Raw genomic sequence first — 18,346 nt, forward strand, 5'->3', positions numbered from 1 at the left:
GCATTTGACAGATATTTTTTGATGGGCCACCCAAAGATGATGAGGACAGAGCTCCTATCTTTAAGGAGCTTCCAGTCTAGTGGGGGATTAAGACACACAAGTACTTGTACAAATTATAACAAGATCTTAGAGATGGTAGAGAAAGAAATAATCAGTCTGCCAGGTGGAGCTAGGAAATGTTTCCCAGAAGAGGTCAGGCTAGGTCATGAATGGGTATCGAAACTATACCAGAAGGGAGAAAGGAGGCTTTTGAGGAACGGTGACAGCGCGGTGCAAAGGCTTGGATGTACGGAGGACCTTGGCTGGCCCTGGGAGTGGGGAGTAGCTCTCCGTGGCTGGAGCACAGTGTGTGTGGCCTTTATGGTAGGAAGGACAGGCTTGGGCTCAGGGGTCCAGGGGCTTGGAGGACAGGCCGAGGAACTGGATTCCATCCTAACTGCCTCAGTAACGTGTCGTGTCTTCCCCTCTTCTCCATGCCTGCTGTCACCTGCACAGTCCAGCTCCTGCCTGGATACTACCGAAGCCTGCTAATGGCTCTCTCTCATCCATTCTTGCTGCCTCCAATCTGTTCTGAGGGATCACGGCTGTTCTTAAATCTCTTCATTTGAGTTCCAGAACAGGTGAAACTAATCCAGACTAAAAGAGAAAGCAGAGCAGTGGTTGCCAGAGGAGGGGGGCTAACTGCAAAGGAGCATGGGGCAACTTTCTGAGTGAAAGAAACATGCTGTGTCTTGATGGCGGTGCTGGCTGCTCATTGAACTGTACACTTTTAACATGGGGGCATTTTACTGTGTTTAAATTATACCTCAATAAAGTTGATTTCTAAAAAAAAAGACAACCTTTATTTGCCCTGGGAGGAGGACCAGTACCCTGCCCTGTGGTACACCAGACCCCAACGCCTGCCGCTTTCCCCGGCCCGGCCTCACCTGCTTCTCCTGATTGCAGGACTCACCGTGCCCTTCTCCTCACTGAGAACCGTGCCCGTCCTTTCTGACCAGGATGCTCAGCCTGTCTCTGCTGCCCACTCAGCCACGCGGCCCAGCTGACTCCCGCTCGTCCTTCACGTTGTGGCTGAAATTTCAGATCCTGCAGGGTGCGGTTTCTGGACCCGCAGGCTCTGGTGCCCCTGCCCGCACTTCTGTGAAGCACTGAACACTTCTGTGAGTATTTGTTCCACATCTGTCATCCCCTCTAGACAGCAAGCTTCATGAGGATGGGGCTTATTTACTGCTACCTCCCCGCCACCTAGCCCAGTGGCTGACATGGGAAGGCGTAACAAATGTTCGTTGAATTCACAAACTCATTTTAGGGTTTTAAGCAGGTTTGAGAGAGATGCTCATACGTATGTTTGTTGTTGGTGGTTTTTGGCCACACCTTATGGCACGCGGGATCTTAGTGCCTCTACCAGGGATCAATCCCGGGCCCCCTGCAGTGGAAGCATGGTGTCTTAACCACTGGAACACCAGGGAAGTCCCTGCATGTTTTTTCTAACAGAGGTTCTCAACTATGATGTTTGAACGTGTCTAGGGTCTTGAGAAACATCATTTAGAAAGATCCCTCTGCCTGTGCCAGGGAAACATTCGTGAGGTACGGAGGAAAAGGAAGTGGAGGTTGAAACCAGAGTGATTCGCGGGGAGAGTGACAATCATCCAAAATCGGGGCTGGCTGGGTGGCTGGGGAGGAAGCTGGAACTAAATTAAAAGGAGACAGATTGAGAGATAATTAGGAAATAGAACCAACAAACTTGGTCATCAATAGGATGGGAAGTTACCCTTCAAGGAAGGAGAAGGGGTGTGAACACGAAGGTAGGCAGACAGATATAAGTTATGTTAACTTGGGCAAGTTACTTAACCTCTCTAATTTCCTCATCTGTAAAATGGGGAGAAAATACCCACATCGCAGGGCTGTTGTCAGGATTACAAGGACTGAATTAATTTCTGTAACGCACTAGGAGAACTGCCTGACATAGGGTAAGCCCTGGATGAGTATTTGACCTTATAGCTATAGATACATGAATAAACAGATAGGTAGAAACACTGACAGATAAGTGGTGGGAGGGGTGGATGGATGGACAAATGGATAGATGGTAAAGAGAGAGATAGACGGATATTGGACGTGGAGGATTAAGGAGAGAGCATGATCCCTGGAATATTTTTCCAAGAGCAGTCACAGATTGGAGCAAATCTACCTACACTCTTCTTCTTTCTTTATGTCCAGTGATCAGGGTACCAAGTGGTCTTTGGTTTATGGGACAGAGCCACGACTACTGACCCACATGGGACCACTGGAAGCATGCAGTAGGCAAAGGGCTGCGGTGACAGGAATGTGCCACACAGGCGTCCCCTGAGATGGGCTGTGGGGCACGTGGGGCAGTGAAGTCAGACGCAGCTCTTGCCGCTGTGGCTTGGGGTGCTCACAGAGGTACTCACCCTTCCCAACTCCCTTATCTTTCTTGATCTGTAGACATTTTGTCACTCACCTGCTTTCTAAATTCTGTTGTTTGTTAAGATTCACCACCACAGGAGGATTTAGGAATCCATGTATGCCACCTGGAAAGACACTGGCCTGGGAGTTAGAAGGCCTGTGCTCTAGCATGGATAGTAAAGTTAGTGTTTGGTCTTGAGCTGGTCATTTCATTTCTCTGGCTTCAGTTTTTGGATGTATAAAATAAATGGACTACACTAGATCATTTCTGAAGCTTCTCACAGCTCTAACACACCTGCACCTGCAGCCTGACCAGCCTCTGTTCTCGTTCTTGTCCCTAAACTCAACTCTCTACCCCTACTCTCTCATCTTCTATACCTTTGCCATTTCCTTGGTGTAGAATGCCCTCCTCTCCTTGTCCTTCTGCTAACCTCCCATACATAGTTTTCAAGTTACAGTGCTACCTTCCCTGTGAATCTTTCCTTGGCACCCTCAAGTTTAGGCACTCACTCCTTATGCACCTGGTATACTCTCTATGTACATGAATCATAGCATATCCTCAGTGATTTGTTTATATGCCTATATCCCCAAAAGGTTATAATGCTTTTAATGCAGGACTTACATTTGTATCAGTCAGGGGCCAGTTTCAGAGAACAGAATCCCCTCTAACCAGTTAAAGCAGGAAAGGATTTGTTACAGATATTAAATGGGGTATTAAGTCATTAGGAGGGGAAAAGAAAGACTCAAGATTAGGCTTTCAGGAACCACTCACAAAGCCACATTGCAGAACTGGGCCACTGAGAGAGCTGCTGCCTCTTTTGGTAGCGGGAAGTCTCCAGCTTCGCGACAGTACACCATCAGAACAATCAGGAACTAAATTCTCTCCATGTAAATATCATAGTCAGATTCTCAAAAAGAGCAAGAGTCTGTTGAGCCATCACCACCCCTGTTTGGACAATGTTTCTCACACCAGGACACCCCCTAAACTTCTGACTAGTCTGGACATTGATTACACTGGGATCGGGTGCTAAGTGTGGTCTAAAGAGCTGTCGCCAAAGGAAGTTAAGTTCACGTGGCACAAACATGGTGAAGGGGGCTGCTACAGATGAGGGTGTGGCCAGTATGTTTACTCTTTCTTTTTGCTGAGGAGACCAATTTTCCCCCTCCTAATAGGATTTTTTAGTGGTGATCAATGGCAAGTCAATCTCCTGGCTGGATATTAATTAAATTTAAATCTGCTCTTAACCCTAACAATTTCTTCAGCTTATGCCTCCCACAAAACACAAACTGCTTTAACAAAATAGGGCAGGATCAGAGAATCTTGGGACTAGGAAGACATTCAGGGGTCATAAAGTCCAGTGGTTACCAAATACCACTTTGTAGCAAAAGGAGAAAAATCGTATAATGTAATTAGCTTTATTTTATCTAAGTGTATTTAGTTTAAAGTCTTGGCTTAAGACTTTTTTGTCCTCCTATTTCTTTAGTGATAGACGGTATTTGTAGTTCATAGCTATTTTTTGTTTAGGTTTTCCTTGGCAAAATAACAATTAGGTTGTCCTTTGTTGTCCTCCTTTTGAGTTGCCTGTTGGTTTTTATTTATTTATTTATTTTTGGCTGCGTTAGGTGTTCATTGTTGCATGCGGGCTTTCTCTAGTTGCTACGAGTGAGGGCTACTCTTTGTCGTGGTGTGCGAGCTTCTCATTGCGGTGGCTTCTCTTGTTGTGGAGCACAGGTTCTAGGCGTGCGGGCTTCAGTAGTTGTGGCACGCGGGCTCAGTATTTGTGGCTCGTGCCTCTAGAGCGCAGGCTCAGTAGTTGTGGCTCATGGGCTTAGTTGCTCCGCGGCAAGTGGGATTTTCCCAGACCAGGGCTCGAACCCATGTCCCCTGCATTGGCAGGCAGATTCTAACCACTGCGCCACCAGTGAAGTCCCTACCTGTTGATTTTTAATCTATTCTGTCATGCCCCTAAGGTTCTATACCACAGTTTCACTATGACACTTGTGTTACTGTCATCCTTCATATCCTATCATCTATCAGGATTTTAAGACACTGAACAAGTACCTGGACATGTGTTAGGACCTCAAGATACACAGGATAATTTCATGTGTGTGTGGTGCTCATTTTATTTTATTTTATTTTATTTTATTTTAATTTTTTATTGAGGAATATTTGATTTACAATATTATATTAGTTTCAGGTGTACAACAGTGATTCAAAATTTTTATAGATTATACTCCATTTATAGCTATAAAATGTTGGCTACATTCCCTGTACCGTACATTTCACCCTTGTATCATATTTATTTTCTACCTATTATTATTATTATTATTATTTTTTCGATATGCGGGTCTCTCACTGTTGGGGCCCCTCCCATTGCGGAACACAGGCTCCGGACAGCCGCCCTGGGTGGCATGTGGGATCTTTCTGGACCGGGGCACAAACCCGTGTCCCCTGCATTGGCAGGTGGACTCTCAACCACTGCGCCACCAGGGAAGCCCTCTACCTAGTATTATAATTTGTACCTCTTAATTCCCTAAGATAACTGGTATACTTTCTATGATTCTTTATCACTGCCTCCATCCCATCTCATGTCACAAGGAATTATTTTGACACTCTACTCATAAATAAGGCCCAGCTCGTTTGTGAGAAAGTAAGCTGTAATGTTTAGTGTGTCTTGGCATGCTTTCCCTACTTCAGCGAGGGTTATTTTCCTCTTTCTCTTATCATTTACATATGTGTAGTCTATTTTTATTTATCCTAACGTTAGCTTTTATTCTATCTATATTTCGGTTACATTTTCCAGGACTTCTTTTCCTGGAATGCTTCTGATGATGTCATTTCTCTTAAATCCAAACTTACTCTTTATGATTGGGTGGAAGCATCTATGACTTCGTCTATCCATTTGCCAGCATTTGGTACCCATTATGTCACTCTAGTTTGCTTTTCTGGGCCTGCGTGTGAGCCCTCAGATGCACTACCTGCCCTCCCTGGGTTCTGCTCTGCATCATGGGAGTGGGCGGACCCCTGCAGGCTGAGCTTCTCAGGCTCCTGCGTTAGCGCGTTTCCTGATGGATTTGTCCAGTGGCAGGTGGAACTGGGAGACTAGAGTTGGAAGGAGAGGGAAGCTCATGGCTCACTGTGGCTATGTCTCTCCTCTGTGGTCCCACTGCTGCAACAGGTCCATCGAGGTCCTGCTTCTGTTAGGTGACCCTAGCCTGTGGCTTGATTATGCTACCTCTCACCTAGGTCCCATCAACCTTAAGGAGTTGGAGGGGCTCCTTGATGGTGATGAGCTCTGCGGAGCCCCTGCTGTAAATACTCAGAGGGGTTTCTCTTTTCCAGGTTAGACCCCAACTAATATAAGGATAAATTCTCAGAAGTAGAATTGTTGGGTCAAAATCTGCACGATCTTTAAACTAAAGTTTAAAGACATTTCTTCCTGCTGTCCTTCTCTCCCGTAAGCCCTTTCCTCCACCTGCAGTTCTCTGTACACAGTCAGGGCCTTTCTCCTTCTGCCACCCCATCTTTTTACATGTCTCAGCATTTGGGCACTGGGCTAGCCCTTTGGTTACATTACACTCTTAAAAAAATGATAAACAAAACAAAGAGGTAAGGGGGAAAGCCACTACTTCCTGGTGATAATTGATATGTGTGCTTTCAGAACATGCCCAGGCAAGTGGAAAGAATTAAGCAATTATCTGGGTAGTTCAAGCAAACATTGACTCTCCTTTGTCCATTATGAGTGAGTGGTGGAAGGGAGGGAAAGTTGGAATTAATTATTAACATCTTCAAAATTGCTGGAATTAGGCAGAGAGTTACTGAACTCAACACTTCATTTTCTATCAGGTGTCTGGTGCTCGGCCATTTCAACTGCCAGGTTTTTAATTTTGGTAGGAGTCAGTCAAGGAGCAAAGTGGTCTTTGTCACTTGTGGGACTGAACCACTTGGTGACCTTGACTGCACACAGCTGGTAGGAACACTTCAGGCCCTGCCTCCCTGGGCAGTGGCCATGGCTTGCTGTAAATCAGTCTCTGCATCTTCTCATTGCCTCAGGCTTGGCTCTCATTAGAAAACAGGTTGATCATCCAAACGTGGGTAAATGTCTGGCTTCCTGTTGTCATTTACCAAATTAAAACTACCTGTTTTTTTAAAGGCTGCTGATTTATCTCTAGCTTTCTCTGAATGGGTAGCCCTTAAAGACTCTGCTTATTTAGCTATATAACATAGTCATGAAAAATAATTTTAACAGCAAGCCATTCTTTGAATGCAAAGATAGAGAGGCAGTTGCAGCAGGAAGAACCCTTATCTTGGAGTCAAGAGTTCTGAATTTGAGTCCTGGCCTTGCCACTAATTAGCCAAATCAGCCATTTAATCCTGGTGAGTTTCTTGTTAAAATTAAGTGCTCTGAAGGTGAAGAAGTTTAGATGAAAGAGTTACATATAGGTACATGCTAATATTAGTATTCATTTTTTCAATTTTCTTTTCCAGTACTGGTTGTGGATTGGTATGACCTCTCCGGCTACTTGCATCTTTTCATTAGCCCATTGGTAAAAGCAACAGATTAAACACACGTGTTGTGGTAACTGGTTAGAAGCCTCATCAACATTGGTATATGTGTTGGGGGCAGAATCTGAAAGCCATGAGCAAAGTGACCCTGTGTTTGATAATGTGGTTTCAAAATGATACGCTGAAAGTGTCTAGCGAGGCTTGGATTAGAATATGTCTCCATTTCTCCTGCCTCCTTCCTCAGCTGGTCCTTCCTGGTGGTGTTTAGACATCCCAAGTCAGTCTCCAGCAGCTTTCCTCTTGTATAGTTATAGGGACAGGGGACTCTCAGCAAGCCAGACCCTGTCTCAGGCCAACTGGGGACAGGGAACAACCTTACAGAGCAGACCCAGAAAGTAGCATTAACCCAAGAACAAAGTAGATGTCATTTGTGATTTAACATGTGGTACCACAGGAACAAAAGCATTTTTACTGTCGCTGAAGCTTTGTTTCCCCAGGCCAGAAGCACTAACTAAGGGAAAACCAGTAGAAATGAATTTACCAGCTTTCAGTTCTGTTCTCCTAGAGGCTGGGCTGGAGCATGCTGCTCCAGGTTCCTACCTCCCCTCAGTGTACTGAGCAGCTAGCGGACATCCCTCTTCCCTGCATGCTAATCAGCCGAGCTCCACAGATGTCCTTCAGACATTATTTCCATCCTTAATCCAGTAGGGTTTTTCTGAGTGTTTCTAGAATTGCATCAAGTACTTAGAGACCATGAAAACAGCATGGAAGTCAGAAACAGGTCAGGGTTTAATGGATTGATTAATTAAATGAGTATTTGTTGAGTGCCTTCTATATGTCAAATACAGTTCTGGTCAGTGTGCTGAAAATACAGCAGTGAACAAGGGTTGAACCCAGCCCTCCGGGAGCTTATATTCTGGTGGGGAGTTGGGGGGCGGGGTGGTAGAGAAACAAGTACACAAATAAATATGTAACATAAATCCAGGTAGTGATAAGTTACTAAAACTAATAATAATAATAGCTTCTTTCTACCATGTGAGGATAGAGGCTGAGGACGGGGGCCAGGTTTCATCAATCTAAGAAAAAAGATGTGAATGAAGCAGGGAGCATTGGGGAGAGGAAGGGAGAAAAAGTAAATTTGTCTAATCCACTTTAAATAAAAGAATGTATTGTCAGTGTATAGAACCTACATCGAACTAAAAAACTTGTGCACAATGAAAGAAATGATGGACAAAATGAAAAGACAACATACGGAATGGAAAAAATATTTGCAAATCATATAGCTGATAAAAAAAAGTTGACATCCAAAATATATAAAGAATTCATATACCTCAATAGCAAAAATATATAGTAATAATAATGATAATCCGGTTAAACATGGACAAAGAAACTGAATAGGCAGTTTTCCAAAGAAGATACACAAATGGCCAACAGGTACATGAAAAGGTGCTCAATATCACTTATCATCAGGGAAATGCAAATTAAAACCACAATGAAATATCACCTTATGCCTGTTAGAATCGCTATTATCAAAAAGACAAGAGATAACAAATGCTGGTGAAGGTGTGGAGAAAAGGCAACCCTTGTACACTGTTGGTGAGAATGTACATTGGTGCAGCCGTTATGGATAACAGTATGGAGGGTCCTCAAAAAGTTAAAAATAGAACTACCATATGTTCCAGCAATTCCACTTCTGGGTATTTATCTGCAAGAAATGAAATCACTAACTTGAAGAGATATCTGCATCCCACGTTCACTGCAGCATCATTTACAATAGTGAAGACACGGAAACAACCTTAAGTGTCTATTGACAGATGAATGGATAAAGAAAATGTGACATGTATATATATATTATATATATTATATAAATATTATTCAGCCATAAAAAAAAGAAGGAAATTCTGACATTTGCAAAAACATGGATAGACATGGAAGGCATTATGCTGAGTGAAACAAGTCAGAGAAAGCCAAATACCGTACGATCTCACTTATATGTGGGATCTAAAAAAACCAAACTCATAGAGACAGAGAATACATTGATGGTTGCCAGAGGCGAGGGTGGAGAAATTGGGTGAAGATAGTCAAAATATGCAAAAGCCCCAGTTATAAGATAAATAAGTACTAGGGATGTAATGTACAACATGGTGACTATAGTTAACACTGCCGTATGGTGTACTTAAAAGTTGCTAAGAGAGTAGATCCTAAAAGTTCTCATCGCAAGGAAAAAAACTGTTTCCTTTTTCTTGGTAACTATATGAGATGATGGCTGTTAACTAAACTTGTTGTGGTAATCATTTCACAATATATTTACATATATGTAAGTCAAGTCATTATGCTGTACACTTTAACCTTATACAGTGCTATGTCAGTTATATTTCAGTAAAACTGAAAAAAAAAAGCAGAGAAAGAGGTTAGAGAGTGTCTATATTAGATGAGGTTGTCAGGGTAGGTATCTCTGAGTGACATTTGAATTGAGACCTGGATGAGATGAGGGAGTGGCCTTTGGGCCTGTTCTGAGCAGGGCAAACAGAGCCCACTAAGATGGGGGTGAGATTGGTGTGTTTGTGGAATAGCAATGTGGCCATCATGACTGAGCAGAGAGTGTGAGGAAAAGAGCACGAGGAGACAGGCTTGTACCCCAACTCCTACCACTAAGAAGCCACAGAAATTTTCTCAATTTACTTAATCTCTAGGAACCACAGATTCCTTGCACTTAGTAAGGTTTTTGGTCACAAGTAATAGTACCCAACTTTGAGCTGGGCTAACTAAAAAAGAGAATTTGTAATAAGTATACAAGAATGTCTCCCAGAAAGCAAGGCCAGGAAAGAATCTGGGCTTCTGCAAAGAAGTAGAACCAAGACCTGGGAATAACAAAACACCACCACCACCTACAAAACAAAACTCTTAGTTACTCTGTTGCTCACCTTTATTTCTCTCTTCATGCCGGCTATCTTCTCTCTGCACGGCCCAGCTTACCTGCTGGTCCTCCACAGGGACCTCCCACAGCCCCTGCATTCACTCCTTTAGCCCAAAAGCCAGCCGTCCCATGTGCGGTGTTGCTCCTGTCCCACACCAGCACTGACACAGGGCTCAGCACTGCTCCAGAAACAGCCTGCTCTCTGAAAACATGAGATGCTCACCCCATGTCACTGAGGAGGTCATAGGAAGGCCAGAGAAGGGGTTACCCTGCACACTGCCCGGCATGTTTTTCAGATCCCCGCTCTGCTCCCAAAACTTCCCCGCAGCCCACTAATCAAGGGTTCTTCTCTTCCGCCTCACCCCAAACCCATTATCTAGTTTGCTCTGGAGTCTCCCCTTCCCCAACCCATCCCAGCCCTAACAGAATCCTCCATCTCTCAGCCTTTTTCTAAGCAGGGGCGTTAACTTTCTCACAGTTTCCACAGCTGATTGTGAATTTTCTTTTTTTTTAATTAATTAATTAATTTATTTATTTTTGGTTGCGTTAGGTCTTTGTTGCTGCACGCGGGCTTTCTCTAGTTGCGGCGAGTGGGGGCTACTCTTCATTGTGGGGCACAGGCTTCTCACTGCGGTGGCTTCTCTTGTTGCAGAGCATGGGCTCTAGGCCCGCAGGCTTCAGTAGTTGTGGCTTGCAGGCTCAGTAGTTGTGGCATGTGGGCTCAGTAGTTGTGGCTCACAGGCTCTAGAGCACAGGCTCAGAGTCATGGCGCACAGGTTTAGTTGCTCTGCAGCATGTGAGATCTTCCTGGACCAGGACTGGAACCCATGTCCCCTGTACTGGCAGGCGATTCCTAACCACTGTGCCACCAGGGGAGCCCTGAATGTGAATTTTCATACCACTCATCCCAAAGATTCTCCAGACACTAGGATCCACTCTCAGAGTGCATGAATTGTTTGACCAGTTACAGCTCCAGCCACCACTCTCTCTGAGTCCTGATTCCAAACTTCTGTGAGAGAATATCTGATTGGCCTGCCTCATGCCATATACTCACACCTCTGGCCCAATCAGTGGCAGCCAGAGAAGAAGTTACCTCTGTGGATGGGGGAATTCGATGGGACAATTCCTAGAGAACGCAGTGCTCCTTAGGAGAGGGACAGATATGCCAAAAGTGCCTATTACATTCCGCACGTGTGAAATGGAGACAATAATACATCCCTCTCAGGGTATTGTGCTAGCTAAACAACATAACATGCCCCTAAACAAAAGGGGCATCCCACAGTAGCTTGTGCTCAGTAAATGTGACTTTCTTCCTCTTCTCAAGAAACAAACCAACAAACTGCAAAAAACTTCTCTCTTGATTTTCCAAAATAATCCCAGCTTCACTATGCTTCCCAGTTCTAGATCGTTAGATATAAATTGTCCACCTGAAAAATATAGTCACAGTAGGTATATTTAACAAATATAAAACTTTTTTAAGGGCTTCCCTGGTGGTGCAGTGGTTGAGAATCTGCCTGCTAATGCAGGGGACACGGGTTCGAGCCCTGGTCGAACATGTGGATCCCACATGTTCGGCATGAGGATCCCACATGCCGCGGAGCAACTAGGCCCGTGAGCCACAACTACTGAGCCTGCGCGTCTGGAGCCTGTGCTCCACAACAAGAGAGACCGCGATAGTGAGAGGCCCACGCATCGCGATGAAGAGTGGCCCCCACTTGCCACAACTAGAGAAAGCCCTTGCACAGAAAAGACCCAACACAGCAAAAATAAATTAATTAATTAATAAAGTCCTACCCCCAGCATCTTCTTTAAAAAATAACAAAAAAAACTTTATTAAGCAAAAATATTTAGATCTTGTCCCATCCCTCATGTCTTCCTCCCTCCTGCTAGGTCACTTTTGGTGTCGTCTGGTGGGATCGTTCCCTTCCACGTCTGCCTCTACTCCAGGGTCCTGAACTATGGATTACAGGTAATCCGTTGGGAAGAACAAAGAAGCAAGGATGGGAACTGGCTTTTAAAAGGGAGAGACTAGAGTGAGCTATAGGGAGAGAGGTTTTCGGGCAGATTTTTGAGAAGGGTATGGGATGCAGAGGACTAGGGAAAGAGCATTGGAGAAATGTTAACATAGGCAATGTGTCGGATCCTCTCTAATGATATTTGAGAGATGCCAGCAAGATTCTAGTTACTCAGATTCTAATTACTCTCAACTGCTAGAATCAGTCTGCAATTCCCTGATGAGACAGAGCCAGGTGGGTGCCTGGGTTTTATTTTGTCTACATATAGATAAAAGAAACCTTTTCTCCAGGAAGTTACCATATTTGAGGGATGCAAGGCTTAAATACTTAAACTAAGGAGGCATGAAATGATTGCATCATAAGACAGTATACAGAAATGTATGGAACTGAGTGTAATCAAAGATTTAAGCTATATCTAGGGTAATAGAGGCAATTATGAGTCACAAAATATCCAACCTACTGTTTCCTGGGCATGAAGGATATTTACAAAAATTAAGAAGAGTCATTTGACATTTAGACAAATAATCCATTCTGTGTGTGAAAAGCACATTTCCTCAAGGGAGTTTCTAAATAATAATATTGCTTTTCCACTGTGCAAACAGGAGTCTTTATTGATAAAGTGTTCAGTATAAGAATGCCTTCCAGTTCAGCAATGCACCCTTTCACGAACCATCTTTGATGAAAAATTAAACAGAGACTAAAGAATTCCTGCTTCATAGCTCACACGCAGACAGAAACATATTCAGGAAACGTGAATCAATTTGAAATGTGCATCTAAACTCCTTTAAAATAAAATAATATGCACTTTTCAAAATTTTGATTATAAAAGTAATGCATACTGTGGAACACTACATAGAAAAGAACTAGGTGGGTCTAGACATACTGTCATGCTAACGTATTTAGTATTTGGTGTTTTAATACTTTAAAAAAGTTTTATAGAAAAAAAAAGAGATCCAGGGTGACAAAGACAATTAATTAATTAATTAATTAATTAATTTTTGGGCTGTGCTGGGTCTTTGTTTCCGTGAGAGGCCTTTCTCTAGTTGCGGCGAGCGGGGGCCACTCTTCCTCGTGGTGCACGCGCCTCTCACTGTTGCGGCCTCTCTTGTTGCGGAGCACAGGCTCCAGATGCGCAGGCTCAGTAGTTGTGGCTCATGGACCCAGTTGCTCTGTGGCATGTGGGATCTTCCCAGACCAGGGCTCGAACCTGTGTCCCCTGCATTGGCAGGCAGATTCTCAGCCACTGCACCACCAGGGAAGCCCTCTTCCTCTTCTTCTAAGGGCACTAATCTCATGATGAGAGTCGTTCCCCCATCCCCACTATGACCTATTCTGAACCTAATTACCTCCCAAAGGCCATCTCCAAATACCATCAAACTGGGGTTTAGGACTTTGATATGACTTGTAGTGGGAGGGGAGGGTAGAAGGGGAGTGGGCACAAACATTCAGCCCATACAGTCATATTTTGGCATATTTCCTTTCAGTCTTTTCTTTTTTTCTAAACATATTTAAAATAGTTGGGATTTTATTATATGTACATAGTTTTACACATAGTTTTGTGTACTGTCATAATTTTCCTTGTCATTTTTTGGAGTGAATTATTACCTTAAGATAGATTTGTGGGCTTCCCTGGTGGCGCAGTGGTTGAGAGTCCACCTGCCGATGCAGGGGACATGGGTTCGTGCCCCGGTCCAGGAAGATCCCACATGCCGCGGAGCGGCTAGGCCCGTGAGCCATGGCCGCTGACCCTGCACGTCTGGAGCCTGTGCTCCACAAAGGGAGAGGCCACAGCAGTGAGAGGCCCGCGTACCGCAAAAAAAAAAAAAAAGATAGATTCGTGTAGGTGGAATTAATGGATCAAAGAGCATGGACTTTTAAATATTTTTATGCATATTGCTAATTTGCTTTCCAGGAAGGTTGGTTGGATCAATTTGCAGTTCTGCCAACAGTATATGAAAGCATCTGTTTTACTGTACTCTTGCCAACACTGAGAATTACCAATTTAGAAATCATTTAAAAATGTCATCTGATTGTTATTTTTAAGCTTTTTGTTGAAGGATAAAGACACAGGAAAGTATCTGATTATCCCAAAGCAAAGACACCTGAGTCGGCATTCATATCACGCAAGAGAACAAATTCGCCATCCTCAGGATCCCCCTCATGCTCCTTCCAGTCACTATTACCACAAGAATAACCGCCATTCTGACTTCTAAGAGCAATAAACTAGCCGTGTTCGATTTTCTCATTTCGGTGTAGTGTTCCATTTTATAAATACACTATATCACATTGTACTTGTTCATTGTGCTGTTAATGGACATTTGGTTAGTTTTCAGTTGTAGATTTTAAGCATTTCTGTACATTTCTTTTGGTGACAATGTTTATGCATTTTTGTTGGCATGCACCTTAGAAGTAGAATTGCTGGGCGGTAGGCTATGCCCGTATTCAGCTTCAATACTGCCAGACAGTAATTTCCAAAATGGTTATATCAATTTAGATACCTACCAGGAGTGTCTAAGAGTTTCAGTTTCTCCAAATTTGGGTTAACACTTGATAATGTCAGTCTTTTTCACTTTAGCAAGTTGGCTGGGCTGTGTATTGATATATCATTGCTGATGCCATTTGCATTTCTTGGTGATTAACGAGCTTGAACAATTTTTCAAATGTTTACTGGCCATTTGGAGATATCCTCTTTTGTAAGTAAACTGTTCAAGTATTTTGCCCATTTTCAAATTAAGTTGTCTGTCTCTTATTGAATTGTATAAGAAATTTTTATATTCTAGATCTTAATCTTTTGTCAGTTATCAAATTTCTTCTTCTACTCTTTGGGTTGCCTTCTTACTCTTTAGCTGTGTTTTAATGAGCAAAAGATCCATTTTTAAACAGATTCCAGTTTATCCATTATTTCCCTTTATGGTTAATGCTTATTGTGTCCTTTTAAAGAAAATTTGTCTACACCAAGGTCCTGAACATAATCTCCTCTTGTGAAATTTGCATTCTGTAATGCTCAGTGAGATTGAATTTTCTTCTATTTAAGAAAAATTTCTTTTGGTGCTTGCAACTTAATTGCCAGTCTTTATCTTTTACACATTGTTTTATAAACATATTGGTGTTTTTCTTATTGATTTCTATAAAATATTTATATATTAAGAAAAAATTTGCATTTTTGGTTCTAGATATTTTCATAACTTTGTTAGCCTTGTAATTACTTTTAATAGATTTTAAGATGGTAGAATCATATTTTCTTTTGTAATTTTTCCCATTTATTTTAAGTGTAAAAAGCCTTTTTAATCTGTTAGGAAATATATACCTTCTAATTTTTGTGGTGCTTTGTTGTTATTTTGTTTTTCTACATTTAGCCCTTTGATTCACATGGGGATAATATTGTGAGGTGAGAATCTAAATAGATTTATTTCCCCCTGATACCTAAGTCAATTTTCCTTTTATTAACTGAATGATTCTTCTCTTTCTAGTTGACTTATAATGCTTCCTTTTAATAAGCTGAGTTAGTTTATATACTTTAATTTGCTTTTCTAGTTACTCTGAGCCATTTATTTGCATGTCAGTTCTAGCACTGTGATATTCATTTTAAGTGTGTGTGTATGTGTGTCTGTGTGTGTGTATGCTTGGTTTGGCTTGGTTTGGTTTAGTTTGGTTTGGTTAGAAATGCTTCCCCTCATTTTTCATCTTTTTCAAACATTATTTTGACTATACTTGTCTGTTTACTCTGGATAAATTTACTTCTGGATAAATTTTAGAATCTTTTTCTTTCTTTCTTTCTTTTTTGAATTCCAAAGAAGTCCTTTGAGATTCTAGATTAGAATACTTTAAAGCTGTAAGTTAGGAGCTTCCCTAACCTGTGTCCTCTGCATTGGCAGGCAGATTCTTAACCACTGTGGTGCAGTGGTTAAGAATCCGCCTGCCAATGCAGGGGACACAGGTTCGAGCCCTGATTGGGGAAGATCCCACGTGCCGCGGAGCAACTAAGCCCGTGCGTTACAACTACTGAGCCTGCACTCTAGAGCCTGTGCGCCTAGAGGCCATGCTCTGCAACAAGAGAAACCACAGCAATGAGAAGCCTGCGCACAGCAACAAAGAGTAGCCCTTGCAGCCCTTGCTCGCTGCAACTAGAGAAAGCCCGTGCAGCAATGAAGAAACAACGCAGCCAAAAAAAAATAAAGAAAAAAAACTTCATTAAAAAAAAAAAGAGTTCTTCACAAGTTAACTTGTAGGTTTTTTTTTTATAAATTTGTTTATTTTATTTATTTTTATTTTTGGCTGTGTTGGGTCTTTGTTGCTGCACACGGGCTTTCTCTAGTTGAGGCGCTCGGGGGCTACTCTTCGTTGTGGTGGGCGGGCTTCTCATTGTGGTGGCTTCTCTTGTTGTGGCACACGGGCTTAGTTGTTCCTCTGCATGTGGGTTCTTCCCCGACCAGGGCTCGAACCCATATCCCCTGCATTGGCAGGCAGATTCTTAACCACTGCGCCACCAGGGAAGTCCCAAGAACTCTTTCTTTTTCCTTCAATGTTTAGTCTTTGATACCAGAATGTATTTTTATACCTCTTTATGATTTATTCAAAGCTTACTCTACCTGAAGATACATACATATTATATATAATATATGTTATATACAGTTATATACTATAGTTATATATTATATAGTTATATATTATATATAGTTATGTATATAGTTATATATTATATTTATCTCTATATCTTATATATTATCTATATACTATACCTATATAAAATAGACTCCACTATAATGAAAATTTGGATATTATTTGATTGATGATTGGCTGCTGACCCATCCTATTGTCAGATGCCAACAAACTGATAGTTTACATTAAGGAGAGGACTCAGGTTGGGGAGCTGGCCACACCAGAAAGACCAACTCTATGATTAGAGGGCTGGGACTTTGTGCCCTGACAGCCCTGATTTCAAGCCTATCTGCTTCTTACTGGGCAAGCTTCGGCTTGTTTACTGATGATAAATTTCCTTATCTTTAAAATGAGAGTCATGGCAGAAATGGCAGGGTCCTAGCAGAAAACCAATGACACACTTAAAATGGATACTTTGAAAAGAGTTTAGTAAAATTTAATAAAGGGACAATTTACAAAGCTGTGGACAAATTATAAGGAAGTCACAGCGATAGTGCATTGTCTCAAGGCCAGAAACATTGAGTGTCATTTCCACCCCCAGACCTGAGGACAAGAGGGACAGGGTCGGTTGCCAGAGCTTAGAAGTGAGTAACGTCAAAGGGCAAACCCAACAGGAGCAGCACCTTTTGTGGACCCTGATGTGACTGCAGGTGGGAAGCTGGGGGAACAAGTAACCTGGGCTTACGCACCTCCTCCCTCTCACCTTCTGCAGGGGCTTCCCTGTTGATGAACCCAACTTGAATCCCGAGGGCAAGAGAGCCCTTTTAAAGAGGTCCAGTGGTTCTGGGATTTGGGCCTGCATCAGAATCACCTGCAGGTCTTGTTGAACTACAGAGCTCTGATTCAGTGGTGGTGGAGGGGGCTTGGATTTTACAGTTCAAACACTTTCCCAGGTGATGCTGATCCAGCTGGTCTGGGGACCACACGTGGAGAGCCACTGATGTAGTCCTGGGTACAAAGGAAGGTGGAGAATGGTGGGCAGTGGCTCTGAAAAGGCAAGCGGAAGATATCTGGCCCAGTTTTCTTAGTTGTTAGAGGATTCGATGGATGTATGTTTAAGTGCTTGTCATGCTGGAGGTTATCAGTAAATGTCCCCTTTCCTTGACTTCAGGCCTCAGCGTGCTCTTTGACTCCTCTTGACCATTATGGCTTCTACCAACTGCTCTGTTCAGATCTTCAAGACCTGCAAGACGGCTCCCCAGAATCCTGACTCTGAACTTGGTCTCACCATCTGTTTTCTGCAGCTTCTCTCAAGCTCAGAGGACTCCTGTGCCAGCCTCAAGTCACCCAGGTTCCGACCCTGGGACATCTTCTTCCCTGCAAAGGTGTCGCCTTGAGCCTGAGGTGCTGACACTCTCTTTCGTTCTTGAGCTTTTATTTATTTATTTTTCAGGATTTATGACCCAAATACTTTAGTTTTTCTTTTAAAAAAAGTAACTCTCAATATGGATGTTTTCTTTTTCTTTCCTTTTTTTCTTTTTTAAATTCCAAATGGCTGAACAAATACCTACTATATGACTTCTTCGGGGAGGTACAAAAAATGTTTGCATTTCAATGGAAAACATGCATTGTCTGCAGCATACCCTTTCAAGTTATCAGATTCTGGCCCTATTCATTGTCTTTGAGTTGTTTTGCCATGCTTTCTAAATTGTAGGTAACTGATATGTAAATTTCATCTTGTCAGGTGGTGATTTTAATTGACTTCCTTCCCTCTGTGGAAAAACTAGTTTTGTCTCTGCAATTATGTGAGATAATAAATGTTTCTTATTGTATAAATTGGGTTTTCCATTACTTGCAGGGAAGACCCTCCTGACTGACAGATCC

At 42.6% G+C, this 18,346-nt stretch overlaps 1 long non-coding RNA gene across 1 annotated transcript in view; it reads left to right on the forward strand.

Annotated features, from left to right (window-relative positions):
• Nucleotides 1-1,022: 1,022 nt before the first annotated feature.
• Nucleotides 1,023-18,346, forward strand: part of LOC132524219 (uncharacterized) — a 29,677-nt gene continuing 12,353 nt past the window's right edge. The window contains exon 1 of the long non-coding RNA XR_009541826.1: nt 1,023-1,160. This is a non-coding gene — a long non-coding RNA (uncharacterized LOC132524219). The remainder of the gene's footprint in view (nt 1,161-18,346) is intronic.

Source organism: Lagenorhynchus albirostris, chromosome 8, assembly GCF_949774975.1.
Source record: "Lagenorhynchus albirostris chromosome 8, mLagAlb1.1, whole genome shotgun sequence".
Classification (NCBI taxonomy): Eukaryota; Metazoa; Chordata; class Mammalia; order Artiodactyla; family Delphinidae; genus Lagenorhynchus; species Lagenorhynchus albirostris.